Source organism: Chelmon rostratus, chromosome 17 (genome assembly GCF_017976325.1).
Source record: "Chelmon rostratus isolate fCheRos1 chromosome 17, fCheRos1.pri, whole genome shotgun sequence".
Lineage (NCBI taxonomy): Eukaryota > Metazoa > Chordata > Actinopteri > Chaetodontiformes > Chaetodontidae > Chelmon > Chelmon rostratus.
This window is the reverse complement of record NC_055674.1, coordinates 2,283,761-2,297,887: the sequence shown is the minus strand read 5'-3', so window position 1 is coordinate 2,297,887 and position 14,127 is coordinate 2,283,761. Positions and strand designations below refer to the sequence as shown.

The window sequence follows — 14,127 nt, the reverse complement described above, 5'->3', positions numbered from 1 at the left end:
GCGCTGCCACGACGGTTATATATCACCAATATCAGTAGCTGACGGCTGCTTATCTCTCAGGTATCGATTGGAGGACTGTGCAGGGGGACCAAAGCGGTGCGGCCAATCAATGGGGGCATTCCATTCTCCTTGAACGTCTGCTTTCTGATCCTCATCGTTGATTGGTCGGCCTCACTCGGAGGTGGGGATTTTTTTTTTTTCTCTCTGTCCTGTACTACGAAAAGGAGTGGGTGGAGAGTGATGAACACTTTGGTGTTGGCAGCCCGCTGAGCTTCTCGCGGATGTGCACGGCATATGTGCAGGGATCCTGTTGTGTTCCCCCCTCACTGCCAAGAACCCACAGATCTCGCTTAGAGGTTTGATTCAAATTTGCACTCTAATTTCAGGACACATAATTCCATCACAGTGATACGGAGACCAAAAAAAGCTTTTCCGCTCGCAAAGTTTCCCTGGATTACCTCCAGTGTCTCGGCAGCTGAAGTACACGTGTAATCTGTGCGGAAACTGTGAGGGATCTTTGTATTCCATGTGGCTGCTGCAGATTTCATAGAATTACTGAGCTTCGCTCTGTACAGCTGACATTTCAAGTCGGGAAAGTCAATTGTAGCCTGCACATAATTTGTCTATTTTCAGCAAATTGACATTCGCGTGTTGTTGTTGTTGTTGTTTTTTTTTTACATGTTTGAAAGGGATTTCCAGGACAGCGGCTCCTAACCTGAAGGTCGGGGGCCACAACGTAAATGCGAGGGATTGAAAGATGATTAGCAAGTTGTGAAAGAAACAGATGCCACGCAACGTTTCTGTCTTTTCTCATATGTTTTCTTCCAAAGTGCAGGAAAGTTTTTCAATTTTTGGACTTAAAACCCCTAAAAAGAGACAGCTCGCAGACATATGGGCCATAAAGAGCCACGAGCCAATAAAAGTTGGGAAGGAGGAGGCTGGGACAAGCACGGAGCAAAACTTTTCTTTCTTTACTCCAATCTGCAGCACTTTGTTTGAGCCTCTTCTGTCCCTTTAAGGGAACAGTAGCCTGTAATGGAGAGGAAATAATTAAGCCATATTTCCTGAACGTGAGAGGAGGAAGCGAACCAGCGAGAGCTGGATCAGAAACGTAGACTACGATGTAGAATATGAAAGGGAATACTTGCTGTTGAATCAGACCTTTGTTGCTTCCTCGTGCTCATCAGTCGCGCTCCTCTGGCAGAAAACCTGAAGAAGCTAAGTGAGTCTTTAAATGAGAACATTGATTGTGATCCTCTGATGTAGCTCAACCTGAGATCAGAGGATGAAAGGTTGATGAGTTTTTGTCATGACTCCTGCTGGTCTCCAGTTTTCCTGCAGCAGCGTTTATAATCATCATCATCTTTGCAGCGAATATGACTTACAGTCTTAAAATGTGTTAATTAATCCTGTGACATTTACAGGACAGTAAATCACCGATGGAGGACTCTGTCCTATTTGTCCTCCCCTCTGTTTGTACAAATAACGCAGCAGCCGAGGTCCTCAAGTGGGAGAAGTTTGGATGATCTCCTCATGCTTGAAATTAAAGTCTTCAAAGTGAGTTTTGAAGCCAGAACTGTCAGCGCCAGCGAGAGTAATCAATACAGCTGTGGTTAATGATACAGGAATCCATCAGCTCTCTGCATTTTCAAATCTAAAGAAAAACATCTGATTTTCCTCGAGGAGGGATTAACAGATAATGATTGTTCTTTGCGAAAGGCCGTCAGCTCGTGCCACCTGATGTGCCGTCTTTTGCTCGGCTCATATTGAATTCACGAGGCAGTCGCGCAGGAGAACAGAGCACATTCCTGAGGTTTGCTTTCAGATGGAAACGAACGGAGACGGTTATGCCGCTCTATTTGTGGTTGTGCTGGATCCAGAGAGATCATTGTTTGCATCATATCTTTCTTATAGGTCTCCTTAACCTTTGCGGAAGGCTTATTGACTCTCACTAACCTTGCAGGGAGCTGCTGGAGGACAGGAGATGATGAGCGTGCTCAGTGTATGGAAAAAGGCCCACGTGGAGGTTTTTCCGCCCCCACCCTGCCCTTGCCGAGCGACACCTCTACCAACGCTTTGCGTGACCTTTGCCTTCTGATCCCCGTTACCATGGTGAAGCCCACAATGTTGTGAATTCAGGCACAATAGACGTATGATACAGTCGTACAGTGGGCCTTTGATGTACTTCCAGCAGGTACTGCATAAGTATCATGGTGGTTAAGATGGAAGCTCAGAGAGAAAGCCAGTTCACAAATGCGAGATAATGTCTGCAAACTGTCAGTTTTGGTTGAAATGTTGGTTTGTTAGTCAGATTTTCATGTTGCCACCTCCCCCCCGGCTGCCTTTGCTTCCACAGCTTTTAGTCTGACCCTCGTTTGACCACTAGAGGCAGCCCTTAAATTGTTGACTAAATGACTACCAGCATGTAAAGAAGTACTAGTAGTACAACAAACACATGACTGGCAGCTGCTGGGTGCAGCATCACAGTGCGAAACCCTCCCCCAGAAGAAACTGTCTCTTCAACCCAGTGAGAGGAACGTGAAGCTTTCTTCTCCCTCATTTCCTTCTCTTAAAATGTCTTTTCTTTGTAAATTACTTTTTTTTTAATACCAGAACAGATATATTTTCAAATTCGACCAAACTGCAAAAAAAAGAAGAAGCTGAATCCACATATTTATTGTCCCTGAACAATTCCTATTGTTGCTCATGCAAGTCCTCAATAGCGTTCAGTAGAAAAGTCATCTAACCTTTGCTACGCCTCAAAGGCCAAATCTGCACAGGTAACTGCTCCGTTTTGCTTCATATCCTTCGAGGGCCTGTCTGACGTGTTTCATTTGTGATTGACGGTGACTGATGACGATATTTAAAGTTAAATTATAATCCTCCAAAGATCTGGACGAGGTTAGCCCGTCGTGTCGTCGGCTGATATTCGGGCTGTAAAATGCTGCAACTGTCTGAGTGTTTTGGTGAAGAATTTGTCAATGAAACGTTCACTACGAGTCACTCGGCGTCCCTTCAGCACTTCTGAACGGCAGTTTAGGATGTAAGATGCTTTGCTTCTCGGGGCAAATATGGAAGTCATTTCATTCAGGTTTGTGTAATAAGGCTTCACTGTCAGTGAAAAGTCTTTTTTTTCCTGTTGAATCCAATGAAGAGCTGCACAGACCCCAAAAAACTGGACCTTGATTGAATTCTAGGCAACAAAGATAGAAATTAGATGAATCTTGAAAAAAAAATTGTGCTCATTAATAAGTTCTTTCAGTGAATGTGAAAGAGTTTGTGAACTGGTTCAATCTTTTCTTTAATATTTGCATTTCACATTTTTAAATGCAGCGCTGCTTGATATCACCATGGACTTTTTGACATTTCACAGATTTGAAAAGATGAAAAGATCTCAGTGTAAACAGAGACCACGTGCACAAGTCTGAACAAAAAGCCGGGAGCTGCAGCTAAGAGTGGTTTTCTGTTTGGGTCCACGAGGGTTGAGGTGGAATTAACCAGCAGCCTGCTGGTATCAAACAGGAGCTATTGTGTGACTGCTGCCACAGTGATTTTCCTGGTTTTGGATGTCGGATCCAGAGAATGGGGTCTTGGTGTTGGTGGTGTTGGAGGAGACCGGGAGGGGTCAAAACAAGACGGAGCTGTCGAAACACTGAGAGCCATCCTTCACGTCTGACTGTAGTGGTTAAAGGGCAGCCAGGCTCTTAAAGAAACCATTAGCATTTAGATTTGAGATGCTCCCCCCGCGGAGCTGCAGGGAGCGGTTGCGTCACACCTCACACTTTTCTTTGCCTTGAGTGGGCCCAAGTGGCAGCTCCGTAGCCCTGATCAATCTCTCAATATGCCTAAATTGCTTTAGATGACCTCCCAGAGAAGAGACAGGATTGGCCATACTGATGCTCCTCCAATCAATAGCAGATGCTATCATGGCCCATCAACAATGAAGTGTTTTTAATGGAGGTCAGGGCGCGGAAGATCTAATTCATTTTAATTTGTAAATTGTGGCATGACAAAATTCTAATCAGGGCGCTTCTGCGATCAGATATGCAGACTTCTGAGTCTCCGTCTCGTGCTCTCGTTCCTTCCTCTCGGCCTCATTTGCATTCACGTCCGCGTGTGAATCCACACAGGACCAGGAAGCATGAATGTGTACATGACATATATTAAATATCAGTCAGCTGTTTTTAATGCTGGGCATTTCTTTTTTCGAGGTGTATCATCCTTACCCAAGACAACTTTCCTTCAGAAACACACCCTCGCACGTGTTCCGCCTCATTAAGTAAAGATTGAAAAGATTACAAATATGACACGTGCAATTTATTATCTTAATTAATTCACTGTGTTCTGTCGGAGGCAGGCAGGGCGGCTCTGTCATCTAGAAACCATTTTTCGGCGAGGATGTTCACAGGGAGCTGGCGTGTGTGTTGTTTGCCCAGATTAGTGTAAGAGGTGAGCCTTTTCCATCTCCCCTTCCATTTCAGCTAAATTTGCCTCAGCCACAGTAATATGCACCACGGGATCTCTCCCCCCCCGTGAGCAGAAATGCAATTGGAATGGGATGCGGCCGTCCGTTGTGATTGTGTGCAGATGAACCTGTCTGCTCTTGCGCCCGGTGCATGAGCGAGGCCGCGCGACGCTCCTCGTCTGCGAAGGCTTTCGGCGCGGCAGAGAAGAGGGGGCCGGTCCGGGGGGTCAGCGTCGCCACACAAGGCGGCACGCTTTGCTGAGCTGTGACCAATGCAATCGGTAGAGAGGATCGCCACGCCATTTCAAATGGATTATGCTTCCTTTCAACGTGGAGGGAAATTGGCAAAAACCTCCTGCCATTGTTGGCGTAAACACAGAAAAGGTCGCCGTCATTACGGAAATATTCAAGTCAAGGATGCTGGCGGTAAAAAAAAAAGCGCGGCGCTTTGTGCATCAAAGTTCCTCGACAAAGTCCAAATGTGAGGAATGCACATTCATTTTGGAGCGATTGTGCCGAAGCTGTTCAAGGTCTGCTGTGCCTCCCCCATCGGTTGTAGCACAGAAATCTATGAGTGAATTACGGAGAATAATTATTGATGAGAGGCAAGGGCATTGTGCTGTACGGAAAAAAAGGAAGCTTCGCAGTCGAGCAGCATCAACCCCCGTCTTCACTCTCGAGCATCCCCATTGATTTATCAGGACTCTATTTTTAGTTGCACATGGAACAGTAATGGATTCATGGGAATTAACAATGATTCATGCGAAGCTAATATCAGAGATTTCGGAGGCCTGATTAATGCTGGAGGAATTCTGTGTCTCAACTCCCCAATTATTCATAATATTTCTCCCACTGCATAAACACAGACGCTTCAGCCTTATCAGAGTGGCTTGTTAAAGGAGCAGGTGTGTTTGCTCTCACCGCGAACTGCAACAACATCTAATGGGCTGCAATTAATAGTGTAAACTTTTTCCCTTCACGGTCGAGCTGATAATGGAATAATGCTTTTAGATTCCTGTTATCAAAACAACAAGTCTAAAACCACGCAATTGAATTACCCGTTTATCCCTGGTGGCATCTAGTCGTGCGGATCATTTCTGCCACAACCCCGATCAATGGAGGTGAATGGAAGTTGGATTTCAAAGCCCGACATCCTGATGTTCTAACCTTCCAGAGAGGTTATTTACCTATGAACTCATTGTCTGCAGCGCGTTTTGTGCAAACTTCTACATATAAAAGTAGACCTTTTTAGGGTTGGCCTGGTTCCAGACTTCTCTATGTCTTCCATTAACTTCAGTTTTCACCAGCGATTCAAACAGCTCTGTATTTAAGGACTGTTCAGGGGGATTAAGAATGGGCCAGCAATGGAAAAAATGTGGTTGAAAAGCAAATATGAGATTAACTGTGCAGTTAAAACGTTGTTTTACAAAAAAAAAAAACATATGTTAACCGTTCCTCTCATGCCACCATCGCAGCTGTAAATGACGTCGACGGGACGGACACGCCACACGCTCATGATTGGTTAGGACAAAACAGCAATCCCCCCCAAACAGAAAACAGCCGGCACTGCCGTAACGTCAGGCTGAATAATGAAGTGGAACAAAATGGCAATTCGGCGTGATTGTCAAGCTAGGTTTATACGGCATCATCTGTTGGGCCGCGATTGAGTTTAGATTCAATTTGATGGTTTGCTTCGCTGGATGAATGAGCACTTTGTCTGTAGTCCTACATTCACGGCGACTCTCTAATGTTGTAGTAGATCTTCATAGATTTGACTGCTCTGATCTTTTGTATCATCTAATTGAATCAGCCAAACATTGAGGGCCGGCAGTTGTGAAATGGAGCGTGGGGTCAACCATCCACATATGAAGTGCCAGAGGGAAGACCCGATAGGCTAATAAAAACGTCAAAGGGATTCGGATCAGTTTAGTGAATGTGCGTCTACCTTTTATTCCACCTTTGTTCACAGAGCGCTGAATGAAAAGAAAATCGTCTCCTTCTAGAAACAATGTCCCGGCTGCTCAGAGTAATCCACAGAGCCGACTGCGAGCGGCTTTCGTCCGTAACACTTTGTACAGAAGAAATAATCCACGCGCGACTATCAAGCGTGTTTATTTGAATCAGTGTCTTGAACGCTGTCAGTGGAAGAAGTAATTTCAGTGTTATCACCCCAACGGATGCATTAAGAGTCAACAGCAGATTCAGGTGGTCGTGAACGGGGGGGCAGAGTGTTTGCACGCTGTGTGTGTAATGCAAAATTAGTTTGAGTGTGTGTGTTCAGGCTCGGCGCTCCGGCTCCTCCGTCTCTGATGTTGTTCGGGGATGGGGACGGCGGCGGCCGTGGCGCTGACCCCCGCCTTTGTTAGGACAACACGGGCGTCAAATTCTTCCTACAGACTTGTAATTTACACCAGCTCTCCTGCCGCTGTCCTCCAGCGGGCGAGAGTCCTCGCCTCGCGGCATTAACCTTACCTCAGAGCTCCAGATAGCATCTCACCGGTGTTGTCGTCGTTGTCGACAAGATCAATGAAGCACAAAGGGCTCCTTTAGCTTAGCGTTGAGTTTATGAAAGGAATTATAAAATGCTTCTTATGAGTTTAGTCTTCCAAGCGAGACTTTTCTTATAACAACTCTGCAGCGTCTGGCAGCGGAGATTCGGGTCTCCTGTTGAGTCAATATGTTTCCTCTCTGAGCTTTCTCGGCTGAATAAAAATACTTCGCTTGGTGTCCTTTACCATCGAGGTCTAATGCAATCAACTGTGATGCTTCCGTTGTCACGTTATCAATCGGTGGCATTGTGACATTATTTGACACCTGTTTAGTGTCTGTGTGGTATTTATGCTTTAAAAAGTGAGAATTCTGGCATAAACACAAAGCCTGAAGCTGGTAGGCTTATAGCTGGAGGCAAGCCCGTCGACGAGGGGGGGGGGGGGGCAACCGGGTATGTTGTCCCGGGCCTCAGGACCATAGGAGCCCCTGAATGACCCTTAATTTATTTTACTTTACATTCACATATTTCTTTTTAATTAAATCATTGACTGATGAATTAAATATTATTTTCTACTCAACATGTACTTAAAAACTTTGACATATTAAATATTTCAAATATATATATATTTTCCTTTTTTTGCACAACACCCCTACCCCCCGTCTCAGCAGAGAATGGTTTGACCCCGCTCTGGCGCACTTAAGGCTACGCTACGTTATAAACTCTAAACATGGCGAGTCGTCATAAATCGGGTGCGCAGAAAAGAAAAGAAAAAAGAAAAATAGAGGAAGATCATAGAGGTGAACGAGAAAAAAATGCTGTTTTTAAAAGGGGTGCTGGGCGGGGGTCCTATGATGGTCTTTTGTCCCCGGGCCCCAGCAAGTCTGTTGACAGCCCTGCCTGGAGGTGTAATCAAGTTAGCAGAAGTGTCTCAGAGGAATTGCGCTTATACACAACTAATTTGCATTTGCAAACATGTTTCCAGGCAAACGCAGCGCCGACTGGATGTTTTCTGTCGACATAATGAGGAAATCTTGTTAACCAACGTATCCGGCAAGTGGAAGAAATGTTTATGCTGAACGTGTCAGTCAAATGTCCACTGACAACACGTTTCATTTGTTTTCCAAGAAAACGTCTGATCTGGCGAAGATTGTCACCGGAGCGTCGTCATTTTGTGGTTAGGTTTCGGCACTGGCAGCGTTCAGAAGAGACAGAAGAAGTCTGCAGCGACTGTACACTCAATGTGTTAATGAACATTTAGTCTTTATCTCACCTGAACCATCTACCTACAGCTCAGGTGTGGTTCATAAATTTGACCATTCATTGACTCAGAAACAGGCTGCTGTGGGAAAACAGTTCAGTAATATATAAAAGCATCTTCTGGGGACGGGGTCTGGTTGGTATTTGGCGGCTGCTCCCCGAGTCCAGTGGTACCACTGCTTTCCAATGATGGAGTGCAAATGATGCAATTAAAACCTTCATCATCACCATTTGCACACATCCGATTGCTGAATTATTTTTGCATGTATTTTGGTTTTGTTGGCCAACACGTTACAACACACATTAACTGTTGCTCTGACGGGTCTCCAGCCCCCCCCCTCCTCCCCGCCGTCTCTGTACAGTCATAGAGCGGTTACGCCTCGGCTCCAGATAAAATTTTCTTCCAGGTTGCCTGGAGCGATCCGCATCTGTTTTCATCCTTTTCTTTTTTGCATTCTGCCATTGAGTTTGTATACATTTGCACCAGCTCTAATTTTTGAGTCACGTTCGGTCTAAATACACCTCGAGGCTGTAAAGTAGACACCTCATGAAGATTCATGAGCTCCGTTATTTCAACAGCATTTTAATGATATACGTATCTGTACATATCATTAGAGCCTGCTTTGTATTGGTCCATGGTATTGTCATTTAAATGCTGTTTCAGAACCTGTATGTGTAACCAAGACGCCTCGATGAACTTTATTTTACCTGAAACAGATCCATCCTCACCTCATTCTGTGGTGTTTTTCTACCAAAGCTTCAGTGTTTACTACTGACAACAACAAAGCTCACGTGTACAGTATGAAAGCTGCTTGTGGGTAGAGGAGACAGTCTGCAGCAGATTCAGTGTTTAGGATGTGAGATGTCAGCGAGTTCAGGGCTGGGTTATGTAATATCTTGTTTCCTTGAACCAACCTCAGACTCAATAGTGGTACTTGTGTTAGTCATCGCGTGTCAGTCACTTCTTCTGAAGTTCTCTGAACAGAACGAGAGCCAATGAGTCGGACTGCGAAACCTCTGAGCTGATTTACTTTACCTGAAACGAACCGCGTCAAAATGTATTCCAGCCGTTAACCGGAGCCGTCCAAAAGCAGATTACACAATGCATTTCTCAGAAACATGGCTTTTACTTTACCTTCCAGACCTGCGACACAGCGTCACTCCTTCAAACCTGTTTTGTGGATTAATGATTAAAGTTTGAGGTCGACACCAGTTTAAGGCACTTCAAAACAAAACAATATGACGTGGCCCTGACTTCCTGTGTTGCACTGAGATAATATTATTTGAAAAAACATATATTTTGATCCATCAAAAATGAAGTCAAAGATCAAAAAGCCCACAAAGGATTTATTTTTGCAGTTGTCACCGTTAAATGAATGACAGCTTTATGATGGAGACTTCATGTTCAAAAGTCTGAAGCTACTCGAGAAGAAAGTCGTATGTGAAGCGTATTTTCAAAAGATTCTCAGTGTGTTTTACTTTATCTAAACTGTGCGCCGCCGTACCTCCAAATTATCTCCGCGAGCTGCCGTTCTCTCCCAAATAACTGACAAATAACTTCACACAGCCCTTTCATATCTGAAATGCTTTTTTCATAACTTCAAAATCTTGGAAATTGGACTCAAATGCCGTCCATGAATCAACCATGAACTGTACTTAAATATTTGAAGAGCAGCGTGCACACGCAGCCATACAATCCAACCCCCCCCCCCTTTTTTTTCTGTTCACAGGACTTAATGTGGGCTTTGATGTTTCCAATCAAAACAGTGTCAAAGCACATAAAACTGAATTTATTCTCACGCAAATGTTGTCAGGAAACTCTAATTTTCTTTAAGTATATCCTGTTCAGAGCTGCGGGGGGCTAGAGCTGATCCCAGCGTGCAGCGGCTGGGGGTCTACCCTGGACTGATCAGGTTCAACCTCCTGAGTGAACCACTGATCCACTGCACTGTTTAAAAACTCTCTTATCCAACCTAAAACTTTTCCCGTGAAGAAAATTTATGAGACGTCTTAACAAACCAAGGCTGTTAGCAGCTGCTTCCTCCTCATCGCGAGTGTCGGAGTTCGTTTTTCACGTTTAGGATGGCACTTTCATTGCGAACTATAAACGCGTAAGCAAACATGTCAGAAAAAGACCTTCCAGAATAAAAGCACCGGAGGAAAATGAAGAGCAGGAGCTGCAGCCACGCTCATGAATGCAGCTGGTTGTGGTCGTTTCATGTGTTTCAGCCTCATCGATGAGAAGTGAATCTGCATTCTGTTAGAAATTCTCCCACAAATGTTATGATATATATTCAGTTAATTTGCATTCACAGTTACGTTGTGCTGCAGAATGTGATCACTGCCTGGATGAAGTTCAGAGTCGACGTCTGTTTGAGTGAATGAAACAGCACCTCCCTGTCCGGGTGGAGGGCGGATGACTCCAGAATCCAGGTTCACATCAACATTTAGTCAAATGACTTCTGACTTCTGTATTCAAACAGATGTGATCTCACCCCAACTAATTAACTAATTAACCGAGTGCTGTCAGTGCTTAAAAGTTGAGTAATGCTGGAGTGACTGCGAGTGGACAGCGCAGTGCAAGGTTGCTTATTTTGGTGGAAAACCAATGAAACATGTTGTCAGTAAACATAGACTCAGTATCAACATTTTTGCAACTTGCCAGGCACGTTAATTAACTTCCTCGTTATGTTAGTAGAAAATGTAATTTGGTTGGCCTTGTGTTTCCCTCAAAGCTCATTTCCAGTTGCAGGTTAGTTGTGTATCATCAGATTTCTAGGACACAGAACCGATGCACCTGCATGCTTGTGTCGTTGGAGAATATCTGATGCTTTTATTTTGTAGGCCAATGACGGTATCCTCCCATCCTCATTGATCATAGTCAGCCTTTAGATCATTTTTTAAGTACTTCTTGGCCTGAATTGTCTCGATGTCGCACCCAGCACTTCAACCATGTGTTATAGTGGCGCTAGCATGCGCCATAAGCTAAATGGTTAGTTTGGGGTATTAGTTTAGAGACGTCTCCGTGCTGGGAGGGAGGAAGAGCCTCGGGCGAAGTTCTAGGGAAATAAGTCCTTCACTTTAGTTGCAAGGATGTTGGTTTGTTGAAATTATCGAATGGATTTTATTGGACTTTGGCTTGTAAAAGTGGCTCTAAATTAGATTATTTTTATGTGAAAGACTGCGGGGACTAAACAAGTCTTCAGCTGGATCATTTCTTTGTGGAACATTTTGCCAATATTGCAGGTATTGTCTGCCCTTGCAATCATCTTTTGTGATCACAAGATTGTGAATTCCGTGAGGGGCAGACTATGCTGTTAATACCTTTATTACTTCTAATTAAAACTGTTGGTTCTGTCGCTCGAACATACACCCCAGAAATGAAACAAATGATATTTATTACAACATCGCCCAAACCTGACATGCAAAAGTGTCTCGACACCTGAGAGAATATTAAAATTTCTCTGCCAGTCTGGCCATGTAATGTGATATGAAAGATGGGCGGAAAGCAGAGAGGAGTGGAGGCCAACCTCTCATCACCTGGTCACCCAGACCGGCAGACAGAGCGCTGGCCGTCTGTCCACTCGTCTGATTTCCATCCCCTTGGCACACTGGGTAATAGAGATCAGTAATTGGGTGCTATAAATCCCGGCCGAGGACAAGGTGGGTCAGAACAGGCTGATTACTTAGGCATTACAGTCAATCTAAGCAAGTCCTTGAATTGAAAGATTTGGTGAGGTGGATTCTCATTATCGGGCTCGGTGCATGTATGCATTTGTGTGAAAGAGTAAGGGCCAAGGTCCCCTTCCCATCCCCTGTTGCAGGATGACATTATGCAATGCTCCAGTGCCCTCAACCGTGCAGACTCGTAAACATCACAACAAATTTATTTTCCTCATCCCCCACAGTTTTATAAGAATGTTTTCAGAATCGCGGGAGAGCGGCCGCGGGCCCGCCTGGAGTTTTAAGACCTCTCCGACCGAACGGTCCTCGGCGCATTAAGGACCTCTGCCCGGGCGACACATTCACGGCAGGTTCAATGTTAGACCACAGGAAAGTCTTTGGTTTCAATCTGCAGTGAGCGCGCAGCGAGGACTCTGCCTTCATCATCCCTCGGCTTCACTCTCACAGAGCGGTGTTTATCTTTCGGCGTAGCCAGAAAACAAGCTCTCGGGGTGATTAGCCCCGTCATTTAACATGAAGCAGATTGATGGCTATATGGTGAAATGCACCTTTCTGTTATTTTTCATCTCAGGGCCTATGAGCTAAATCCATTTTAAGCCTCTCAGTAAGAAAAAGAGTGTATGGAAGGTGAATTAGAGTGTAGAGCCGATAGTCTTTCTCAGCATTCTCTCCAGCTGAGGGTGTGACTTACTGGATTATGGGAACAGTAGTTTCTCCTCCAACCCCCTTAAGTTCTCTGATGTGGCTTTTATATTCCAACCCATTTTGATGCAGTTTTTTTTTTTTTTTGCATCGAGCGCATCGACACGTTCTGACTGTGAATTTCTTCATCCCGAGCTATCCTGCTCCTTTGTGCCGTCGGTCCCCCCAAAACCTCTCTGATTCTCAGCCGTCAGTCATTTGTCTGCAGGATCGTTTTATGAATAGCGATGTGGCCGGAATCCAAAACGCGGGCTAAATGAGCAAATGTGATCAATTATCCCAGCGCACGTTTGGAGCTGCAGAAAAATATAAGCAAGAGGAAAAGATATATGACAAATTTATGCTGTGGCATCAGTGCAAACCCCTGCAGTGTGAAGTGTTCCCACTCAGAAAAGCACTCATGCTACCATCATCCCTCGACTCCTATAACAGCATGCTACTTCACTTAGCAGCCTCCATTTGGGATACAGCACAAACACTGTTTTAGCGCTTTTATCTTAATGCACTGCAACACTCTGTAGCACTAAAGGCATGATTATTGTACAGAGATAGGAGCGGCGTGCATTTAAGCAAGACTTATTTAGACAGGAACTAAGCACCAACCTAAACACTCAAGGGCAGATGGTTTTGCGATTCTCATTGCTCATTTGATTCATTTTGTTAAATGGATTCTTTCCATATATTTTAATATAGCTCTAATTCCTCACATCGTTATCCCAGTTTAAACCATAATGTCCTACTGAGTGTGTTTACTGTTTTGGAGAGTGATTTATCAGCCAGATACCAGACTGTTGTCACTTTAACCATCTGCTGGCTGGTTTGGCTGTGAAGTGGAAATACCTCTGAAGGAAAAGAAAAAAAAAAAAAGCAGCTGAAGGTTAGAGGGATCACAGTGAGGGTTGGTTGGCACATGGCTGAAGCCAGGCGTGGAGGCCACACCCGTCCGACGGCGTCTTCAACGGCGAGGATGAAACGTCCGTCACCCTCGGCTCTGAGTGTGACAGCGAGGCTTGTTCTCACACTTTCAGAGGCCGCTGATTTAATAGAGGCGCGGTGTCAGCGCTGACCTCATCCACTGATGTCTTCACAGCTAATGCCCGAACATGTGACACCGACACTCAGCAAGACAAACAGTAAAGGAGGGAGATGGATTGGCAGAGGGGCTCATACGTCTTTCTGCGGGTGGAGGAGAATGACGGGGAACAGACAGGGAGACGGCGGCGTCAGCGGGAAACAACAAAATCAAGCGCGACGCACGGCTTTTTGTGAAGCCTCATAATCATGTGATGCTACATCACATCATGTCGCGTCACGTCATGTGACCGCGGTGCAGGCGTTTTATAGTCGAGTAAGCGTCGGTGTTCTGTGGTCTTACGTCACTTCATGTTACGTGTTCTCGTTATTGTGACTAAAAACTGAAACCAGAACAAAAAGGTGATGAAAACTGATTCAAATAAAAACAAAATCACTTTTTGTTTTAAAGCTTAAATCAAACTAAAATTAAAACCAAAGCATCCAAAACTAAATT

General features: G+C 44.8%; 1 protein-coding gene across 1 annotated transcript in view; it reads right to left on the bottom strand.

Moving 5' to 3' along the window:
* The window catches only part of LOC121620370 (ectonucleotide pyrophosphatase/phosphodiesterase family member 7-like), a 132,162-nt gene that overhangs the window by 55,374 nt on the left and 62,661 nt on the right, over window positions 1–14,127 (bottom strand). The window lies entirely within an intron of this gene.